Here is a 20,009-nt window from a genome sequence, read left to right on the forward strand (position 1 = left end):
TCACAACTGCTTAGGGTATCACACCTGGGAGAAATAGTAATGCCACCTCGGACCCGTATCGCTGGGTAATGCAGCTTCCTATTGTGCTCAGGGGAGCAACTGCTGGGGGGTGACGATACATCCCCACCGGGGAGCAGATGTTGGCAGGAGTTTGCTTTTCCCTGTGTGATGCCACAGTGGCCATCCCTCACCTGATACTTTGTGAGTGGGTTTCATTCTCACTATGCACGGTAAAGTTAAAACAGCCTTTTTTCTGGTTTACAGGGAAGAAACCAAGTCTGAGGAGCAGCCGTGGGACTTGTGCAAAGCCTGGTGGAAAATAGGAGTGACCGTGGAAGAGAGAAAACCCACCAGACTCTACTCCAGTCCCTGTTTTTCCCCTTTATAGCCTGAGGGATGTGGAACGGGCACAAACACCGCAGGTAACCAGCCAAGAGCCCTGATGTCCCTCTGATGAGCCCCCGGCAGCTCCGCTGGCTGAAGCAGGTTGGACCCATGTGTGGGGTGGGTGCAGTGCGGACCTCAGCACTCATGCTGGCTCATTGTCATTTTCTGTTGGCTGATAACTCCAGTGTTCTTCTTCTGTAGTGTATTTGTGTTTTGTTTTGTTTTGTTTTGTTTTGTTTTGTTTTGTTTTTATTTTTATTTTTTTTTTCCCCACTGGAGAATAGGCAGCCCCGTGAGGGAGTTGGTGTTGCTGTGGAGTGGGTATGGTGGCGACGGGAACCTGTCTGGCAGTAGCCTGAGGCTATTATAAAAGAAACTGAAATGGGAGTGTTAATGCTTTAGCTGAGTTACGGAGAAATGGTTTTACTGTTTGAAAAGAAACTGTGAGAGTAATATATCTGGAAGGGTCCGGGGGCACTCTTCACCCCTTCAGAGGCCTGGGAGAAAGTGCAGGCTGGCTGGACACTTGGGAGCACTGGGTGGGGTGTGCAGAGATGCAGAACTGCCGATGATTTTGGCTGGAAAAGACCTCCGCAGGTGCCCAGTGCAACCCCACTGAAAGCAGGGCCAGCTGCACTGGGTTGCTCAGTGCATGACCTGCCAGAGTCTGAATATCTCCAAGGATGGAGATCCCACAACCTCTCTGGGTCCCTGATGCAGTGTCTGACCACCGTGATGGTGAAAACAACTTCTAATGCCCTGTGGTCCTGCTGGTGACCATTATCTCTTGTCCTGTGCCTCTCCAGGAGCAGCCTGGCTCTATCTTCTCTGTACCCTCAAATGAGGCAATTGAAGACGGTAATAAGATCCATCCTCTTCCTTTCTAAGGCTGATCAAACCCAGTTCTCTCAGCCGGTCCCCAGGTTTCCACCATCTCAGTGTCTTCTGCTGGACCCAAACCAGTATGTCCGCGCCCGTCTTGTACAAGGGAGGACCAAGACTGGCCACGGTCTTGCAGGTGGTGAACCCCCTTGGGTGGGCTGCACAGGGCTCTGCCCTCCTCTCCTTTTCACAGCTCTGGTTCTTTCAGAGATTAAATGTCGTGCTGGCGATGGCAGCCCTTGTGTATACTCGCATCTGTGGTGCTTGACAGCGTTGCATCCCATCACGTGGAGGAGGAAAGGAGATGTCCTCTAGTTTAGGTTTCTCAGTCCACATGACCATTCAGCTGGTGCCTACCTGCACCATATGGACTTGGGGCGTTTGGTTTTGGTGTTCTGGTCTTGTCCCATTCCTAATGTCTTTAGGAGAACATCTTCAGCCAGCGTGATCCTCTGCTGGCAAGAGTCAGATTAACTCTGCTGAAGTCAGAAGCTCCTAGAACAACAATCTGCTGGGAGTTATGAATAAATGCAAATAGTGTTTGTTTGATTTACTTTTCAGGTCTGGCCAGGAAACCTTCAAGTAGCAGCACTTTCCCTTTTAAGCAGGTAAGTGCTTTTTAAAAACATACACGGGAATGTCTGTTCTCCTCTGTTTATTGCTATAAATCTTTCTGTGCCTGAGTTTTTAAGCAGCAACTCACGTGGTAACTTCGCACTCATGAAATTCATGAATGTGAGGAGCTGATGGACCGAGCGGCTGTAGCGCGTGGTGGGACACCTACGCGGATTGGAGAGGGGGAGAGAAACCACGGGCACGTGGGGAATGGGGTGATGGGGAGAAGAGGAGAATGGGGTTGGAGGAGACCTGGACAAGCAGTAGAAGATAGTTGAGCCTCTGGTCTGGGCTGGTGGGATGATGAACCTTGGCGCTGGTGCATGGGGGGTGGGGATATGGGTTCATGGGAGATTTATTTCATCTGGGGAATCTGATCTGTTGGGTGAACTGGAATATAAGGAAGTTCTTTGAGAAGAGATGATGAATGATCAAATCAGCTGAGATTTTGGGCTTGAATATTTTTTTTTTAATTCTAAAATAAAAAAATGTTTTTTTAGTTGTGATATTAATTTTTTTGACATTTTTCCACAAAAGGCAGAAACTTTTTCAGGCGAGGGGGAAATGTAACCTAAGCTCCAGTTTTCTGTCCCGAACCAGTTTTGACCAGCCATACCGACAATGTAATTGTCAGGAGTTTTTTGTTGCTTTGTTTTGTTTTGTTTTTCCCCCCTCCTTAGCAAACAGCAGGCGAAGTATCATTTAAAAAAAAAAAAATCACCAATAAAAAAAAAAATAGCAGCCTTTTGCCATACATGGCTGGTGTATTTTTCCTTTGGAAGTTGGCCACCCCAAGCACACACAGGGCTCTGTGTGAGCCTACCTCACCCTCCAAGAAAGAGCAGAAGAGAAAAACTCCCTGTGACTTGGATGGGTTCCTTCTGAGGGGGAGGTGGGCTGGCGGGAAGGGGGGTGAGCGCAAGGCAGCGTTTTGAACTAAGTTCCTTTTTCTATTTTATTTAGATTAGGTTCTGCTCAGCAGGGTGATTTCTTAATTAGAGCAGCCCAGTCTTGCAGGCCTGTCGCTCCAGACCCCTGCTCTGCCTTCTTAAGTTTCACGAGGGAAGTTGTCGTGCCTTATTTCCTGAGCTCTAATATTTGAGCAGTGTGCGGTGATTTCAATGGGAGGAAAAGACATGTAATTTAATCATCTTTATTAGATTTTGGGCGAAGGAAGGGGCAAAGCCGTAGGAACTGTGTCCTCTGCTTGTCTCTTGACTTTCTCTTCTGCTTCTAGTGGCCAGAGATGAGATTTCAAGGGAGAAGCAGCAGAAAAGGAATGATCCTAAAAGACCGTGTAGTGATGGACTTTTTGTCCTAAGGTTTGGAAGTTTTCCTGAGCAGTAGCAGTTATCTCAGTCTCAGGCGGATCCATGGCCCTGCAGGGATGCATCATGGGCTTATTAATGACTAGCTGTAATCAAAAATTTTGATTTTTAATCTGCTTGATTGCATGAAAAGGAATCCAGTTCCTCCAAAGGGTGTTGCTGGAGTGGGATGAGAGGCTGGCGGAGCCAGGTCAAGCAGAGTAAATGAGGAAGCAAAATGTGGAATTTTGCAAATTTCGGGTGTTTTCTGGGAACCCAAGAAGGGCAGGCAGTATGTTCCCAGGGACGTCCTGCCTCCGCCGGGAGCGTGGCATCGCCGCCGTGTCACGGGCACGGCTCTGCTCAGCTCCCACTTACAGAGAGCTCCCCCAGCCCTGCCGGGCCAAGGCGGGGAAAGGTTAGAAGAACAAAAATGGGGGAATTTTTTTGAAAGTAGAGACGGTGAGGGAAAAAAAAAAAAAAGCTTCATTTCACAGCAGTGGCTCAAAAGTTTGATTCTTCCTTTTAGCCTCACTGCGCAGGGCTGATACTAAAGAGCAGTGGGGATGCAATCCACGTGCCGAAGGACACTGGGACCTCTGCGTTTCGGTGGATGGTGGAGGAGGAAATCTGCCGACGCCGAGACCTGTTCATGTTGACTTCCTGCCTGAACATACGCACCATATGCTCAATCTTTACTTAATGTAAATCAATGCTAATCCATCGACGCCACCGAAGCTGGGCTATTTTAGCCATCGAGAGCCTAGCCTTCTGTATCGTACGCGCTCAGCTGTGACTTCATAGCTCAAAAAATATTAAACAGCACTCAGTGGGGAGCAAGGGGGCACATACACATTTAATTCAAGTGAAATAAAATTCTCAATTTTTTTAATAAATCCATTTTATGGCTGGAACAATAGCGAAAGAAGCAAATATTTGTTACCTGGAGACACCGTATTCTCTCCCTCTCACCACATGGGTTTGAGTTATTATTTTTCTAGCTGGCCCTATGAAAGGCTCCTGTGGAGGATGGGAGAGGTTTATAACTCAGTAATAGGCTTCCCACCTCAAAGTGGTTCCAGTCGCTCTCAGCTGGGTTTGGATGTGATGGTTTTGATTACGCGCCGTCAGCGGGCGAGGGCCGGCTGTAATTACGTGCAGTGCCGTTGCAGTGGGCAGCAGGCGGGTGCGGGGTGCTGCGGGGGCAAGCGGGGTGATGCTGAGCCACAGAGGAGCTGGAGCGCAGGTGGATGCTTGCACCCTCCGAAGACAGGTGGTGGCTGGGGAGAAAAACATCTCCTGCATTATCTGAGTTTGGCAATAACTTTAAGAAATGTCCTTTTCTTTTTTTTTTTTTTTTTTTTTTTTCTTTTCTTTTTTTTTTTTTTGCCCCTGAGAGGGTCACTTTGCAGTTGAAGAAGGAACTGCATCACTGCAGCTGGGACTGTATCGGGGTGATACGTTTAAAGCGTTGCATTTACGGGGTTGCATGGTCCTAATCACGGGGTTTAGCAGCTGTTTATCCGCATTTGTTGTATCTCCCCCCATGCAGCTTCTCTGTGAGCAACAGTGCTGCGGTGGAGGTGGATCCCTCGTTTATCTTGCTGGTGACAGGAGGAAAAATTATCCAGAAATCTTCCTCTTTAGGGACAGCGATGTGAGTCAGTAAAACACTGTCGTGTCACATGTGGGGTGGTGGGACTGTGGCTCTGGGGAGCGGGGTGTTGCGAGCAGTGGGGGAGGAAGGAGGTTGTGATGGTGGTGTACTGGGAGAGGTGCTTGCCAGATTTGGGGAGTATTGTCAGGGCTGTGGGGAGGACCTTGTGGAAATGTGGAGTGGGATGTGCATTGTCCCAGGACACATCCACCGTCCTTCCTGTCCTTCCCCCTCTGTGTGGGAGCCTGCACAAAGCTGCCCTGTGGAGCAGGGATGCTTTTGGACAAGGTGTTGCTTGAAAAGCCCACGAGACACCATCCCCGGGCAGATGGGCTGTGAAAGCGGCTGCAGGTGCCAGGGAAAACTTCTGCTAGTACTTCTTACCTGTGTGTTTGCATCACGGAAGGACCGAAAAAACCCGCTATTGCTGACAAAGTAAGTTGCTCCGGTTGTAAGCTGTGTTTTGGGGGGAAGTTGCAGCAGCTTGGAGCTTGGTTTCTGGAAAGCAGCATGCCTTGTGAGAGGAGGAGAAAGAAATTACAAATTAAAACCAGAAAGCCCCTTTTCCCTCCATCGCCTGATGTCTTGATTCAAGGTATGCATAATTATAATCATTATTTTTAAGGGCAGCTCCCCCCCCCTCCACCTCCCAGAGCCTATGTTATCTCTAGAACCACCCTCTGACTTTCGACTGCAAAAATGACACTGGAGAGAAATTCTATCTGCTGGGAGTGAGGCAGCTTCAACCCCTCCTCCTCCTCCCTGAGACCATCCGAGCTGCAGGGGTAGGAAAGGAAGAGGAGGGAGTGATGAAGGTCACCTTCCGCTGCCCCGGGAAGGTAACGAACCCCACGCAAAGGCCCAGGTCGAGCTCTCCAGAGTCATTATCGCAACAGGCTGCGAAAGGTTAGGGAGGAAAGAGCTTTTCGGAAGTCTTTGCCCACTAATTGATTGCGAAGAGAGGAAGGAAGGATGTATCGAAAAAAGAAAAAGCCCTTGCACTGTTTGTAACCCCCCTCCTCCCCTTCCCGAAACGTGCACGGCCAGGAGGCCGCAGGTTGTAGTTTTAACTGTAACGGAGCAGAAGGGAAATCAGATTCAACAGGAGCAGGGTCTCCTTTCAGTCTAACGGCAGATGTGGAAAATGTTTTCCAGCATCATTAGAAAGAATGAAAAGCACTAAAGGCCGGGTTGCGCCCCGTCCCTGCCCAGCGAGGAGCGCCCAAGGGTTGGCTGTGCTTTTGCCTGGTCTGCTGTCCGTGGCTCTTGGCACGTGGCGTGGCATTGCCACCCGCTCCCCGCCAGCAGGCTCCAGCCCCCCTGAGACACACGTGGTGGCCCTTCAGGGTCAAAGCTGCCCCACGGGGGGCAGATGCTGCACCCCATGTAGTGCAAGGACCAGGGAGCCGCTCCGGTAAAACCCCGTTTGAGAAGGTAAGTGTTGTTTTTAGCACGAGTGGGCGGGATTTGTGCCCCCAGCATTTGCAGCCAGCCTGGAGCTGGGACGAAGCACTGAGATGCCAGTTTAATACCCTCCGCCCGTGCACAGACAAAATGCACTGCAGCCACAGCACAGGGGTTGAGCCCAAACCGGCTCTGGCCATTGATGATGCCCATCGATGGGCTGAAAGATGAGGGGATTAGTACAGAGCATTTCTACAAATTCTCCTTCCCTACAGTGCATCAGCCCATGTTTCTGTAGCCCTGAGAGCAGCCCATGGATGAGGTCTCCAGGTGTTTCCCAGGGAAAACGAAGCACCAGACGCTCCACAGGGTCCCCGAGGGTGGGCTGTGTTGCATGGACTGGACCGAGGCTGGAGAGGAGATTTTTCCTTCTGATTCAGCCTCAGAGACGCTGCTCAGCTCTGTGCACTGGAGGGGACTCTTTGAGAAGGAAGTCCTCCCAGTGATCATGGCTTTCTGGCCCCGGGCGAGACGGTGCCCAGAAATGAAAGGCAGCTGCAGAATTTGCCTCCTCCCAAGGCTGGATGAAACCAGAACACTCTAAGATGACACAGTGCAAGAATGAATCCATTCAAGTGCCACCAAGTGTCTACGTATATCGAGTATCTCCTAGAACAACATTGTGTTAGTATCTACACCAGGCAGCCTAATTTCATATTTCCTAATCAAGTCCTTGAAAAGAAAACAGGCAATTCATGACATCCTCTAACCACTACCTCTCCTTAACCTTTCAGTCTGGCTTCCAGGCCCAGAAGAAAATGCAGTGGAAGAGATGAGTTACTCTTCTGTGGAGTGACTTCTTTCTCAATGCTGATGCATGAATCCTGATGCAACCTCAGGACATGAATTATCATCATTGTTATATGGGTAAGGAACAACAACAAAAAAAAACCGATTTTTAGAACTGACAAGATTTGCCCAAGTCACCTGGATAAAATTGGGAACACTCTCTGACCGATCAGGAACAGACTGAGACTGGAAACCAGTTGCCTTGATGCCTTGCTCTAACCACTAGACGACCCACCCTGTATGAGCAAACGGAATAAAATTTGAAAGAAAACAAAAATTTGACTTGAAAAATGTGTTCCGCATAGAACCAGAATGTTCAGCGGAGAAAAAAGGATGCAGTCCAAAGTTTTACTTCCAGGCAAACATTTCAAAATGGACTTATAATGTACCCTTTCATTTAGATTTTATATGAAGGTTTTACTTGAACTTGTAATGAAGATGGAAAAATCCAAGGTTACCATGGCTACTGGCACTTTGCCTAATACACTCAAATCTTTTTCCCCTAATAAAATTGATTTCAGAAACCCCCCTATAAAAAGGGAAGAGTTAAAGACCCTATAAACAACTGTAGGACGAAGAATATTATTCCATGTAAAGCAGGTTCTGAACATCATGGTGAGGTAATTACATTCATTCTTTTTTTCTTCTCACCAATTAGGTCTCCAAAATGCAGTCCTGCTCTAGATGGTTGTCCTGCTAATAACCAGGAAAATGCCAGAATGAGAAAACTGGGAGGTGGTGAGCAAAGTGCCTTGTCCTCTTTCTGGGATGTTCTCTTGTTGGTTGGAAGAGCACTGACCCTGTCATGTAGGAAGGAACTTGGTTATTTTGGATGCTCTGGCAGTCTGCAGCTCCATCCCAGCTGTGATGGACCCTCTTGGGCAGGCATTTCAGCCGTGATAGGTCCTGCTCAGCGCTCATGCCAGCAAATTTCAAGATAGCTCAGGGTCCTTGGTACTGTACAGCAGTTGCTGCTGGTGAGATGATGCGTATTTGACCTAACTCAAGGACTGGACTTGAGGTCTTGTTTGGTCAGCATGTGTGGTTTTATGGTCTGGGCCTCAACTGGGAGATGAGTTAGTCCAAGCTCTGATGCACACCTTGGATGTTTCAGGCAGAAAGCAGCTGGGAAGGGGTAGAAGTGGCAGCTTGGAGCCATCTCCTCCCGACTGTTTGCATCTCCCTGACTGAGCCAGGAGACTTGGATCCAGCAGTGGTCTTCTTCAGCTTCAGCTGCTTCTTCTTCCCAACATCCCTGCAGGGATGGGTTCTTTGTTCACAGGAGCAGCGAGGGCTCTGGCCATTCCCTGGGCCTTTGCAGGGTGGTTGTCTTGTTTGCCTGATGAATTCGGGTGAGACTGGGGCTTTTGTAGCTTTTGTCCTTGCAATTTCCCCTGGAGATCTTGGTGGAAGGTGATGTGGGCCATGCAGAAAAGAGGTTGGGTTTGAGGTCTTCTTGGAGAAGATTGAGCATGCTGAAATGCTGAGATGTGTGGACAGAGTGTGTGTGTCCAGAAATCACCAGGGCTGGTGAAAAAACAGTTGTGACATTCATGTGGATAGGAGACAGCACAGACCTTGGAGATGCATGATAAAACTCTGTGGAGTTGTCTTGGCCCTGGCTTTGCTGTTGGGATGGACAGAATTGATGATGCTCTTGTTCTCTTCAGGCTTTTGGGGGATCCTTTTAATGCAACGGCTTTTTGGCTTTTCAAAGTGGTGGCTGTCCGCCAGCCTGATTTATTTTAAACATCTGTTTCTGATTTGAAAATGTCCAGATCTCAAAATCTTTAATCTTCTCACACCTAGGGATTTTTTGTTTTGTTTTGTTTTTGTAAAAGGCTGAACCACGTGCACAGGATAATGGATAAAAAGCAATACAGACTGTTTAAAAAACAAAAAGAAGAAAGAGAAACAGTAAAAAAAAAAAGAACCAAAAAAACAAAACCAACCAAAAAATCCAGCTGGCACTCTTCTATTATCAAAGCAAGATGCAGCATGGAGATTTGTGGATGCCAACAAGTAAGGCTTTTGTTTGTTTCACCACCATAATCACTGATGAAACTCCCTGAACTTAGTGCTGAAAAAGATCCTAATAGATCCCTCCCAGATGAAAAAAACCCCAGAGTATTTGTAAGGCTGAAACAGGTTGTCTTCCCGTATGTTTACATCCAATCCAGTTCTGGTGTAAAACTGGAAGAATTGGGTCCCCTCGCTGCCGAAGGCTCAGCAAGGCGGGAAGGCTTTCCTCCTTGACCTGGGATTTGGGAAGGTCACTTGATCTTCCCTGCGTCTGCCACGGAGGCGGAGAGGAGAGGAGGTCAGGTCAGCCCGGGAAAACCTCTCCCGGGGAGGGAACAGGAAGGACTCGGACATGAATCACCAGGAGGACTTCAAAGAAGGTTCCTCCCCTCCCAGCGCGGGAGGAACTGCGCGGGATGAGCCCTGCTCCACGCCGAGAGAGTCCCCAGGACGTTTCGCATTAGTAGCATGTGATGGAAATCAAAACTGACAGATTTAAAATGTGCAAGGGGAAAAAACTTTTTTATAGCAACCTACAATTAACGTGCGGCTCAAAGGGGCTATATATACAAACGCCTAACCGAAGACACTTGCTGCAGAAAGATGTTTTTTTTTTTTTTTTTCAGGCACGAGGCTTATTTAAGATCTAAACAAGCGATTAAACTTTTCGCTCTGCGGAACGCTCATCACTTGCCAAACTGCTCTGGGAGCGCTACCGCCGGCTTCGGCCGGAGCGGCGTTAGCAGCTGCAGAGCGGGCTGACCGAGCGCCTTGGCGGGCTCCCTCCGGCTGCGTTTTCATGCTTGTTTGCAAGCTGCCCCTCGAGCTGCTGTAGCCCTCTGGTGCGAAAGTCTGGGCAGGACAGAGATGAAGTCAAAGCATGCCCGAGAGGTGGTGTCTTCCGTTCACCCCTGGTCCATCCAGGAGCATCCCCCGCGGCCCTGGGCGCACCGCGCTGTCCTGCCGCAGCCTTTACGGCTGGTACGGAGAGATGCTGAGGGAGGATAAGCAGGGGGATGCCGCGGTACCTTTGGTGCTACGGCCCGTGTGAACGCAGCAGCCAGCATCCTCCTGTAATCTCCTGGGGACGGTGTGCCAGCAGAGATGGGGTGGAAGGAGAGAGCCGTGTCCCCATGCCCCCCACGATACGCGTGTGGATTGGGGGTTGCTGCCTCTTCCTCCTTCCCATTTCACTGCGGCTCTCCTCAGAGCAGAAGGGCTTTTAAATGTCTCCCTGTGCACTAAGAGTTAAGGGGACTGTGCAGCTCTGAAGATAAGAAACAGATGATAAAGGTTAGAGGAGGGATCATGTTTCCATTATGCAGCCTGTAAATGCAAACTAATTAGAATGCAGCCTTGTTTCCAAGAAAATGCAAAGAAAAAAGGAAAAAAAGAAAAAAAATCCCCCTTTCCTCCCCAGGAAAGAAGCCGAGTGAGCACCAAGGGCCTGAGAATATGGAATAACTCAGCTTTGTGCTTGGGGCTGGAAAATGCACATCAGCCAAGGTGTGCGGGCGTGTGGCAGGCGGCTCCTTAGCGCTTTCCTGGGAGTGCTGGGAGGGGGCTGGGGAGGTGCTGGGCTGTCCTGGCCCTCTCCTGGGAAAAATGCTTTGGTATTTACCTGATTCCAGCTGCCCAACGGGACTGGCGGCAGCTGATCCCCGCCTAAGTCAGACCTAATTCTTCATTGTGTCGGTCTAACGCTCGGGAGTTAAAGCAAACCCAGTGGTTCTTGGTATGTTACGAGATTTTAGAGCACCAAATGAATTTGCTTAGCACAACTTCAACACAGTTATTGCTGTTTAAGAAGAAAGCACTTAAGTGTGTGCCCAAGTTAGGCATGTTTATTGCTATTTACACTGACACAGATACTTGCTGGGCTCTCGTCTTACTAAGGCAGAAGGGAAGTACGCCCCTAAAATTTTTGCTGACCTGGTGCCTAGGGTTTTATTGGCAAAAAGGGTCCAAATGCTGATCATTTCTGGGCCTTTAACGCCACCTATCCTTAACCATTTCCCAAGAAAGGAGGGTAGGTCCTTATCTAGTGACTTAGAGACACATTGCAGTTTCCCTCTATGGATCAGCTGGATGTGAATGTATGACCAACACTGAGTTTCATTTTTTTCTTTTGTTTTCATTTTCTTTTAAGCTTTATTTTTGTCTCCTCTGCAGTTCATTAGCATCTTCCCTTTCCTTGCTTACTTTTTCCCCCCTTGCTTTCTTCTGGAACCTAGAAGTATTTCACTGTGGCTCGCCAAATGATTTCTATCTCAGTGAAAAAGAACTTGCTATTTCCTGAAAACCTACCACTGTTTTCTCTTGCTCTCTCTCCCTCTCTCTAATACATTCTGAGTATTGAAACAAATCCAGGTAACTTGATAAGAAGTTAATGAAAACAAATGAATTCTGTTTTGCAAAGGTGCATTAAGGAGAAGGGCAGCAGTGTTTGGAAGGGAGGGAATTGTCTCTGCTGAAAAGAGATTTCAAGGGACGTCTGGCTTTGAAACCCCCCCGTGCCAAATTTTGCAGGGGAGAAATGGCAAAAGAAGAGGCTCTGTAGTTTTCCACTACCGCGTTTTTTTGGTTATTTTAGGTGTTTGTGAGAAAACGCTGGGGTGACATGGTTTGGTCAATGCAATTTGATGTGGTTTCACTCTCAGCTGGTTCGCACCGGGGTGGGGGTGAGAAGGGTTGTGCTTTTCTGCCTGATGAACCCCCCCCCACCCCCCCCAACCTCCCCGGGACCCCCCGCTCCTGGCGCCGGCCCTGGCAGCCGCCCCCGACCACCCATGGCACCCACGGGCCCAACCCGCACCCCACAACTCCCTGAGGAGAGCCGCGGCCACGGCTGCTAACGCCGAAAAAACCCCCAATTTAGCTGCTAGCCCGCTGAACAGCTGAGCCCCCCCGGGACGCGGGGGGACGCGGCCTCCAGCCGTGCTCTGGCTACTGCTCTCAGGCCAAAGTGTTTCCAGTGCGATGGAGATATCACCATTTCAAGGGGCATTTCGGTAAGCTTTTATATTTTGTTTTCCATGGAGCTGTTTTATGAACTGCACTGGTGCACACTGGGCAAAAAAAAAAAAAAAAAAAAAAAAAAAAATTCTTCATTTAATGAGCTGATTCTTTTATTAGGCTGATTTTCAACTGCATTTTACCTTTCAGCACACGGGAAGTTTAGCTTTTAAGAAGTTTATTTCTTTATCGTGCATTCATTTCCGAAGGCTTCGGTGTACTTCAGGGTAGATTTCTGTTTGGTTTGGGACTTGGAGAAATGAGCCTTTGAACCGATCAGTTGTGGGATAAGGTACTCTGTTTGTTAGCTGGGTTTCTGTGTTGCATAACTCACAAATATCTTCCAGCATTTAAGAAAATGGATGATCTTTATTTTTTTCTTCACCCCATCCCCCTCTTTAGCCCTCCCCATCTTCTATGTGATTTTTTATGGTCCATGATTGGAAGCAAAAGGTCTAAAAGAGAGAGGAAATCAAGCCCGTCAATAAATGCTAAAAATATTTAGTGTGGCAGCCTCTGTATTTTCTTTTTTGTGAAACACTGATTAATATTCAGTGGTTGAAGGTTAATACCCCATTCATTTTATTCCCTTTACATCCTCTGCACAGCAGTTGCTGCTCCAATTTCGACTTCTAATTCATGCAAATCTGGTTCCAATCAGGATATTAGTAACTCACTGCATAAGCAGGAGGGGAGTTAAAAAAAAAAGGGAGAAATCACACGATTGTTAAACTTATCTTTCAGTACAAGCCTATACGCACACATGGACACCCCAAATCCGCAAGATTGCTGTAATGAAAAGGTGTTTATTGTGCATTTTTCTCCTTCTTCAAAATATATAGAGAACATCCATGTAGAAGTTTTTTGGCAGGCTTAACCAGAAGTTATTGTTTTGGTACAGCAGCGAAAGTCCCTGGCCAGGGTTACAAAGGAGATGGATGATAATAATAGCTCATGCTGAGCTTAAAATCTAAGATTCAATGCAGGGACAGGAGTGATCCGTGTTCAGGTGAGGTTATCAAGCCAAGCTTGGTGCATGGATAATGCAGAAAAAAAATTATATTTGTTCTCCCCCGCCCCCTTTTTTTTTTTGAAATGTGAGTGCAGAGCAGTTCCCATCAGTGAAGTGGCTGTTTCCAGCTCCCTGGTGTTGCCTGCGGATGCCTGTGCCCGGCTTTTCCGTCCTCTTTGGGGGGCGATGGGGTTCGGCATGGCCGCGGCACTGTGCCATCAGGAGAACGGGCTCCGCTGAGGGCTGCGGGGCCCCAGCTCCTGCGAGGGGAGCCCCGGCTTCACCCCGGTGATTGCAGCACCACGGGCCAGATCCTGCAGCGGGCTGGCTCTCCGTCACCTTCCTCACCGGGAGGGTGCCGGCGCGGACCCGCACCCCAGGGAGATCACGCTCCCACGGGTGACGAGCCGCTTGCTCCTGGCGGGCTGGCACGAGGTGCCGCGGCACTTCCCGCATCTGGTCAGAGCAGACGGGCCGCAGCAAAGGGCCTCCATAGAGTAAACTGCCTAAAACCCAGAGTATTTATCTTGGAAAATACTCAGGGTTCAGCCTTCCCTACCAGGAATCCCGGGCGGGGCCGGGAGCCAGGGTGGGTATGTCAAAACCTGCTGCCTGTGCCTCTGGGGGTGAGGATCGGGGCTGGTTGGATCCCGCACACCCAGGGATGGGGATAGCTTTGCTGCTGAGTGATTTTACCCAAACTGAGGGTGCTGTGAGAGCTACGGCATGTGGCTGTGCATCCCCATCCCAGCAGCAGCGCAGCTGAGCTGCAGCTCTCCGTGCTGGAGGGGGAATCCTCTGCCTGCCACAATCCGCGTGTGAGCGGTTCTGGTGTCCTTGAGCACCGCTCCAAAGTGGGAGCAGAGAGAGGAGCGTGGTTGGGATTTGCTTTAGATGGGACATAAGGACATATAAGGGATATGTTTTTCGAGGAGGGTGGTGAGACACTGGAACAGGTTGCCCGGAGAACTTGTGGATGCCCCATCATTGGAAGTGCTCAAGACTGGAAGAGTCTTGGAGCAACCTGATCTAGTGGAAGGTGTCCCTGCCCAGGGTGGGTTGGACTGGATGATCTTTGAAGGTCCCATCCAACCCAAACCATCCTATGATCTAAGGCAGGCCTTCGCCAGCGAGCAGGAGGAGGTGGCAGTCCAAGCCCTGGTCTTTGCCCATGCGTTGTTGGACCAGGAGGCACGCACGTGTGCGATGGCCCCCTCAGGCCCCCCCAGGAACATCTGTGCTCTCTTCCTCTGGGAGATGCTGATCCTACAGTATCTTCCTCAAAGGCAAAAGCATTTTCTCCCTCCGTGGATCATCGGTGACTTCAACTCTGAAAAATAAGCAAAGGCTCCAGCACAGCCCTGCACGCGATGTCTAGCCAAAATGCAAAACTTTACCACAGTGCACAAGTGGGCTGTGTTTTTCCGACCAGGGAACAACGTTAGGGCCCTTTCATCACCTTTCTTTTGCACTTCTTTTAAAAATGATTTAAATTGGAGGCAATAGTATTGAACCTCTGACACTCAGACAAGACTCTTTAAATCAGACACTTAAACTGCATCCATTTTCTATAACCACTTTGCTCTCGGCTCTTGTGGTTTGTTTTATTTTTTCTCCTAAGCATTTGTTCTTTCCACTTCATTTGCTATTTGTACCATCTCCGTGAGATTTCATGTAATTTTTTGCCTTGATATAGGAGAGAGTGCTGGTGGCTGCCGGGGGTTCATTTCCCAATCCTACTGCTGATGCACTCCAAAAACCAAGGCTTGCTTCCAGCCCTTCTTGAGCAGCAGCATCAAAAATGTGCTGAACCCTTAGTCCCCACGTCTACTGCTGAGGAGAACGCAAAGAGGAGGAAAGTCAAATTCCAGATTGCTCAGCAGAAAGGAAAAACCAGCTTGGAAGTCCCTTGGAAATGGGCCAAGCAATAATCTCATGCCGTGTGGGTGAGAATGGCAACATCTCCCTTGGATTTAGATGGAGCAAGAGCTGCTCGCGCCCACTCATCATCCAGCCTGCTACATTTAAAGCCTTGATTTTGAACCAGCTGAATGAAAATACTTGTGGGCAGCAAAAATAGCTGGTGCTGAAAACCTGTGTCTACTGAGGGTGGAAATTGCTGGGAGTTCCTCCGTGGCTGCAGCCGATCGTTAGAACCTGTGTCATAAATAAAGATGCGGTTGCGCGGCGTGCCACGGCCAGGCTCCCCCCCGCTGCGGCGGCGTGGAGCCCACGCACCCCGGCCACGGCCCCGGCAGCTCTGAGGATGCTGGTGAATGGCCCAGAGAGAAATAGGCCTCTTTTGGGGCGGGGGGAAAAAAAAAAAAAAAAAAAAAAGCATCATGCATTTTTCCATTGCATCAGCACAGCATGCGGTGCGATGGAGGAGTTTGTCACCTCAGATGTTAATGTAATTTCTACTCCCTCCTTGGGAGCACGGCCCTTAGTGCTGTGATCCCAGAGCAGGAGTGGGATTATGTGGAGCCGCTTGGGTTACCGCATCCACGGCGCATTCACAAAGCGGAATTTAGCCCTATGGGTATGTAAATGTGCCATGCAAATGCGTGCAACCCCAAATTTCCTATCAGCTGGCAACGTTATCAGTTAAACAATGTAATCTGGAACCCTGAAGGAAAACGTTAATGCTGTGCAAACCTCCTGCTCTCAGAGGGGAAGGCGGTGTGGGCAGGGTGAGTGCCAGGCTCCTGGAGCCTCTTCCCTCGGGAAGGACAAACAGCTCGTCCCCCGGCTGCGGGCAAGATGCTCTTCGGAGAGCAGGGAGGGGAGAGCTGCCGTGCGTTGCTGTGGGGAGGCAGAGGATGCTTTTGCATTGGAAGAGCCTGGCGTCGGGTCGGGGCTGATGGAGCAGAGCCATCCTCGGGCTCGCAGGGGCCGGCAGCCGGTTGCTGCCGCACGTGGGAAAGCGGCTCGGCGCCCGGCTGGGCCGTGGCGGGGGTCCCGGGAGCGAGGGGTGCGCGGCGGCCACGGCCCAGCAGCCAGCAGAGGGAGAGTCGGAGCATGAAGCGTGGCTGTTCCCAGGGTTTATTTCCCAGGAGCACGGGCTTTGAAAGCTATAGGTTGCCGTTGGATTTTAGCAAGTGGAAGGAAGCCCTTTGCCTCTCAGCTCGGCGGATGCCGTCTCATGCAAGAGATGGCGACAGCATCGCTGGTGTTTTGGTCGGCAGAGCCCCGTGCCAGTTAACTGGGCCATCTGGGACACGTCCCAGTCTCATCTCCTCCCATCCCCTGCACTAGGAGGGGAGGGAGGAGGGATGGGGACACATGCCCTCTGCACGCAGGAGCTGGGGTTGCTGCCAGCGCTGCTTTGCCTTTGCAATACAAAGGAGCAGGATGAGCCTGGATTTAGTCCTAAAGGTCTCTGGGGGCTTTTGGTGGATGGTGCTGGGGAGGTGCAGGACAGCCCGAGCACACCAGGAGCTGCACTGCTTTCAGGGGGTGCCTCAGCTCCCCCTGCCTGGGCTTTGCCTCTCCCTGCAGTACAGCAGGAGCACTGGCCATCAGCTGTTGGTACCTCTGTACCGACTCATTTAGTTTCTGGTGCTTCCAGGGCTGGCCCTCAAAGCCCATGTGGAAATGCTTGAGCAGCCATTCTAACCTTTGGGCTGCAATAATTAGCCTCACATGGCATCTGATCTGCAACATGTGGCCCAGGCCATTACTTTGCTTTAGCTGCTTGTTAGGCCCTAATCTCTGTTTGATTTCAAGGTGAAACCGACTTGAGTTTCCTGAGGTTTCTCCAACGAGCTGCAGGGGTGCTGCCCCCTTCAATCCTGCTTGTCTCCTGCAGTTGAGCATGTGTCTGGAAGGAGGAAGGAGTCAGAGATCACCTGCTGACCCCACTCCTCTGAGTACCGTCCCTGTCCCCGTGATGCTGTGGGGAAGAGAGGTGGCGTTTGATTCTATTTGGTCCTTACTGTTCTGAAGTATCCGTGGGCTCATTTAGGAGCAGGTGAGTCCCTTGCTCACTTTGGGAGGAAGGTCTGCATCCTGCTTGCATGCTCCTAGGTGGGTACGTTGTAAGTTAGCCACTTGTTGTTACAGATGTTTGAAGCTTTCCAAGTCAGCTTTGCATTTGGTTTCCCTTCTGCCCTAATTGAGACCAGAAATCCAATTAGACGATAATCCTGTCCTTTTTGAAGTCCCTGGCTGCTGCGTCACATAATCCGGGACGGTGGATGTTGTGCTAGTGATGGGACCAACCGGCCGTGGCGAAATCCTTCCCTGGTACGGATGATGAAATGCATTTTTAAGGTCCATCCATCGCCCTCCATGTCAGGAATCGGCGTGAGCTATACTTTGCCGTTCCTATTAGGGACAGCAGATGTTCAAACAAGGAGCCGTGGCACGCACGGCCACCTCGCTGTTACTGATTAGGCAGGAGCCCATGCCTCACGCGGAGGGGGCGGCTGCTGCTTGAAGGGGCTCGTATTTATTTGCACAGATGCGCTGGGCAAAGGGAGGTAGGGCAGATATTTCAGGGAGGCCCCTTTAGGCAAGCTCCCTAAAAGAAGCTTGTTTATAAGTGGCATTTCTTTGATTCAGAGGTCTTGGGGGGCAGCTTTGAGCAGCCCCTGCTTAATACCTGCTGAAGAGTCGCTCTCGCTGACTCCAGAGCCCGTAGCTCTGGAGTGAGGAGCTGGGCACAGCTCTGCAGCTCAGCACAGTGCCAAGCGAGTGTCACTGTCAATTAGCTGGCTCCTAAAAATAGTGTAGTGCCCTGGAAATCGCTATCCTTACAAAGCGTGCGATGTATGTGTATGTTATGTATATTTTTAATATGCAGATATATGCACGTAGTGTGTGTGTATATATATATACAGTGTGTGCACGCATGTTTATATGCATACACTCCTGGGTTTGTACGTGTTTTGCAGAGACTTTGAGGAGTTTAGACGTGCATGTCGTCATTGTGCTTGGAGAATAATGATGAAGTTAATGCTCGTGTATCAGGCTTAAGCATTATAGACTCAGTGGTTTCTAAACCCAAGGGAGGTCAGCGATGACCGTGCAGAGCTGGAAGGGGTTTGTGCAAGCCCCGAGCTGGCTGATCAGCTGTGGCCAATATTGCAAAACCAAACTGCTGCCACGCCGTAGAACCAAAACCCATCCCTTGGCTTCCAGTTGCGAGAGCCAGCTGGTAGTTTGTGTATCTGTTGCCTCGCAGTGGACAAGCTGCTTTGGGCTTGGGATTAATCACGGGCTTGAGCTGGGTCTCCGAGAGCACCACACTGAGCTTTTCAGCCCAGGAGCACAAGAGCTACAAGCTCGAGCAGCTCAGATTAGCTGCACCTCCCTTCTCTCCTTCTATCTGCTATAGAAAAACAGGAAACTGCACCAAATTAGCTCGGCAGCTGAGCCTCCCGAAAGCCACAACATGGCAACCGTAGGCACCGCTCAATTGTTTTTTTCCTACCCTGCAGCAGCCGTGTGTTAGGCCAGCAATTTGATTTGGTGTCTCAGCCTGCTATTGTGGAAGAAAGCAAGAAGGGAAAAAAAATTAAGGGGAGAGATTTTAAGCTCGGGACCTCCCACTGCATTATTTTTTTATCCTTTTCCCATCCTGGAAAAAGAATCAAAAATAGCTCAAAACCCATTTTTCTGCGCGATTAAATTAGGCTGAAGAGACGACGGAAACAGCACTGTCCAACGCTTGGTGCTTTTACGCCTCGTTGGGCAGGACAGAGTTAGGTTGACTTTGTGAATGTAAGTGTTCTGAAGGAACTGGGCTCCAGCTCCAGAGGGTTCAAGGACGAGTTTTTTGCCAGTGGGTTTCCACAGGGCGTGTAGCTATGGCCATATCATACCTCCCGTGGCTTGGCGCATCCCGTGTAGTGACGCGAGTCCTTCAGAATCACCAAAGTACTTTTAGGTGGTTGTTGTGTGGTTGTGCTTTTGTCTGATTGAAAAAACCCAAACCAACCTCAAAACTTAACATAGCATAATGTAATACTTTAAGATGGGACTGTTTCAGCCATTATTTTCATGTATGTTTGCTTGTGACTGGCATCAATAGCATCAGCAGTAGAAAGGACATTCTTGTACCTGGGAGATCGGTGTTTGCAGGAATGATTGTGTGATGGGGTGAAGTGAGAGATTGGGAGGCTGGGAAAGGGGAAAAGTCCCAAATTTTTGGGAATCTGGAAGCCTATGCAAAAGGAAAAGACAAGAAAATGGGTGACTAATTCTGGGAAGGTTTATAAAAGACAATTAATTACAATGTCTAGAAACATGCGCCACTGTATGTTGGTATAGAAAGGAAGAGTTTGCCCCAGAGGGGCACCAGGAATTTCAAGGGGAAAGAAATGAAGCCTCCCCCAGCTGCATAACCTGCATTTCTCCCGCTGCTGTGGCTTGTCCTGTCTTCAGTGTAAAGATATACCTGTTAAAAATGTAATTGTTGTTGGTTTAATTTAAAGTCATTTTGGCAAGGCTGGTAGGCCGGACAAGGGTCACAGAGGCATTCAGCCTTTATTTTACGAAAAAGTTGTTATTTTTCACTCTCCTGCGATTCCATTGTTTCACAGCCTGGTGATTCCTTCAACCTTGCCTTAAAGCCCTGATTCTCAGCTGACAAAATTCCCCTTACGCCTGTGATTTGACCCATTATTGGACTTGTTTGCTTTTGTCCGTTCTCCAAATATGCCTTGCTCCCAGATGCCTCCGTTTGCGGATGCTTCAGATTGAAAGCTAACTATGTGTGTTGATGATTTAAATATAACACTTTATTTGGGGGGGGTGGGGCGGGGGGGGAGGAAATTGCAGCCAGTGAAAGGGTGGGAAAAGTGTTTATGCAGGGTATGGTCCTCGGTGTGTTGCTGGGTTTGGGTAGGGGAGGCTC

At 49.6% G+C, this 20,009-nt stretch overlaps 2 long non-coding RNA genes across 3 annotated transcripts in view; both read left to right on the top strand.

The window, feature by feature from the left end:
- LOC116964075 overlaps positions 1–4,102 on the top strand; it is an 80,150-nt gene extending 76,048 nt beyond the window's left edge. For both annotated transcript variants that reach the window (XR_006166299.1, XR_004408530.2), the window contains 3 exons: positions 265–422; positions 1,831–1,877; positions 3,721–4,102. This is a non-coding gene — a long non-coding RNA (uncharacterized LOC116964075). The remainder of the gene's footprint in view (positions 1–264; positions 423–1,830; positions 1,878–3,720) is intronic.
- Positions 4,103–4,759: 657 nt separating this feature from the next.
- On the top strand, positions 4,760–9,017 carry LOC116964091. Its single transcript, XR_004408547.2, has 4 exons — positions 4,760–4,848; positions 7,047–7,179; positions 7,760–7,839; positions 8,943–9,017. It is a non-coding gene; the product is annotated as an uncharacterized LOC116964091 (long non-coding RNA).
- Positions 9,018–20,009: the final 10,992 nt, after the last annotated feature.

Source organism: Tyto alba, unplaced genomic scaffold, assembly GCF_018691265.1.
Source record: "Tyto alba isolate M040663 unplaced genomic scaffold, T.alba_DEE_v4.0 Super-Scaffold_39, whole genome shotgun sequence".
NCBI lineage: Eukaryota > Metazoa > Chordata > Aves > Strigiformes > Tytonidae > Tyto > Tyto alba.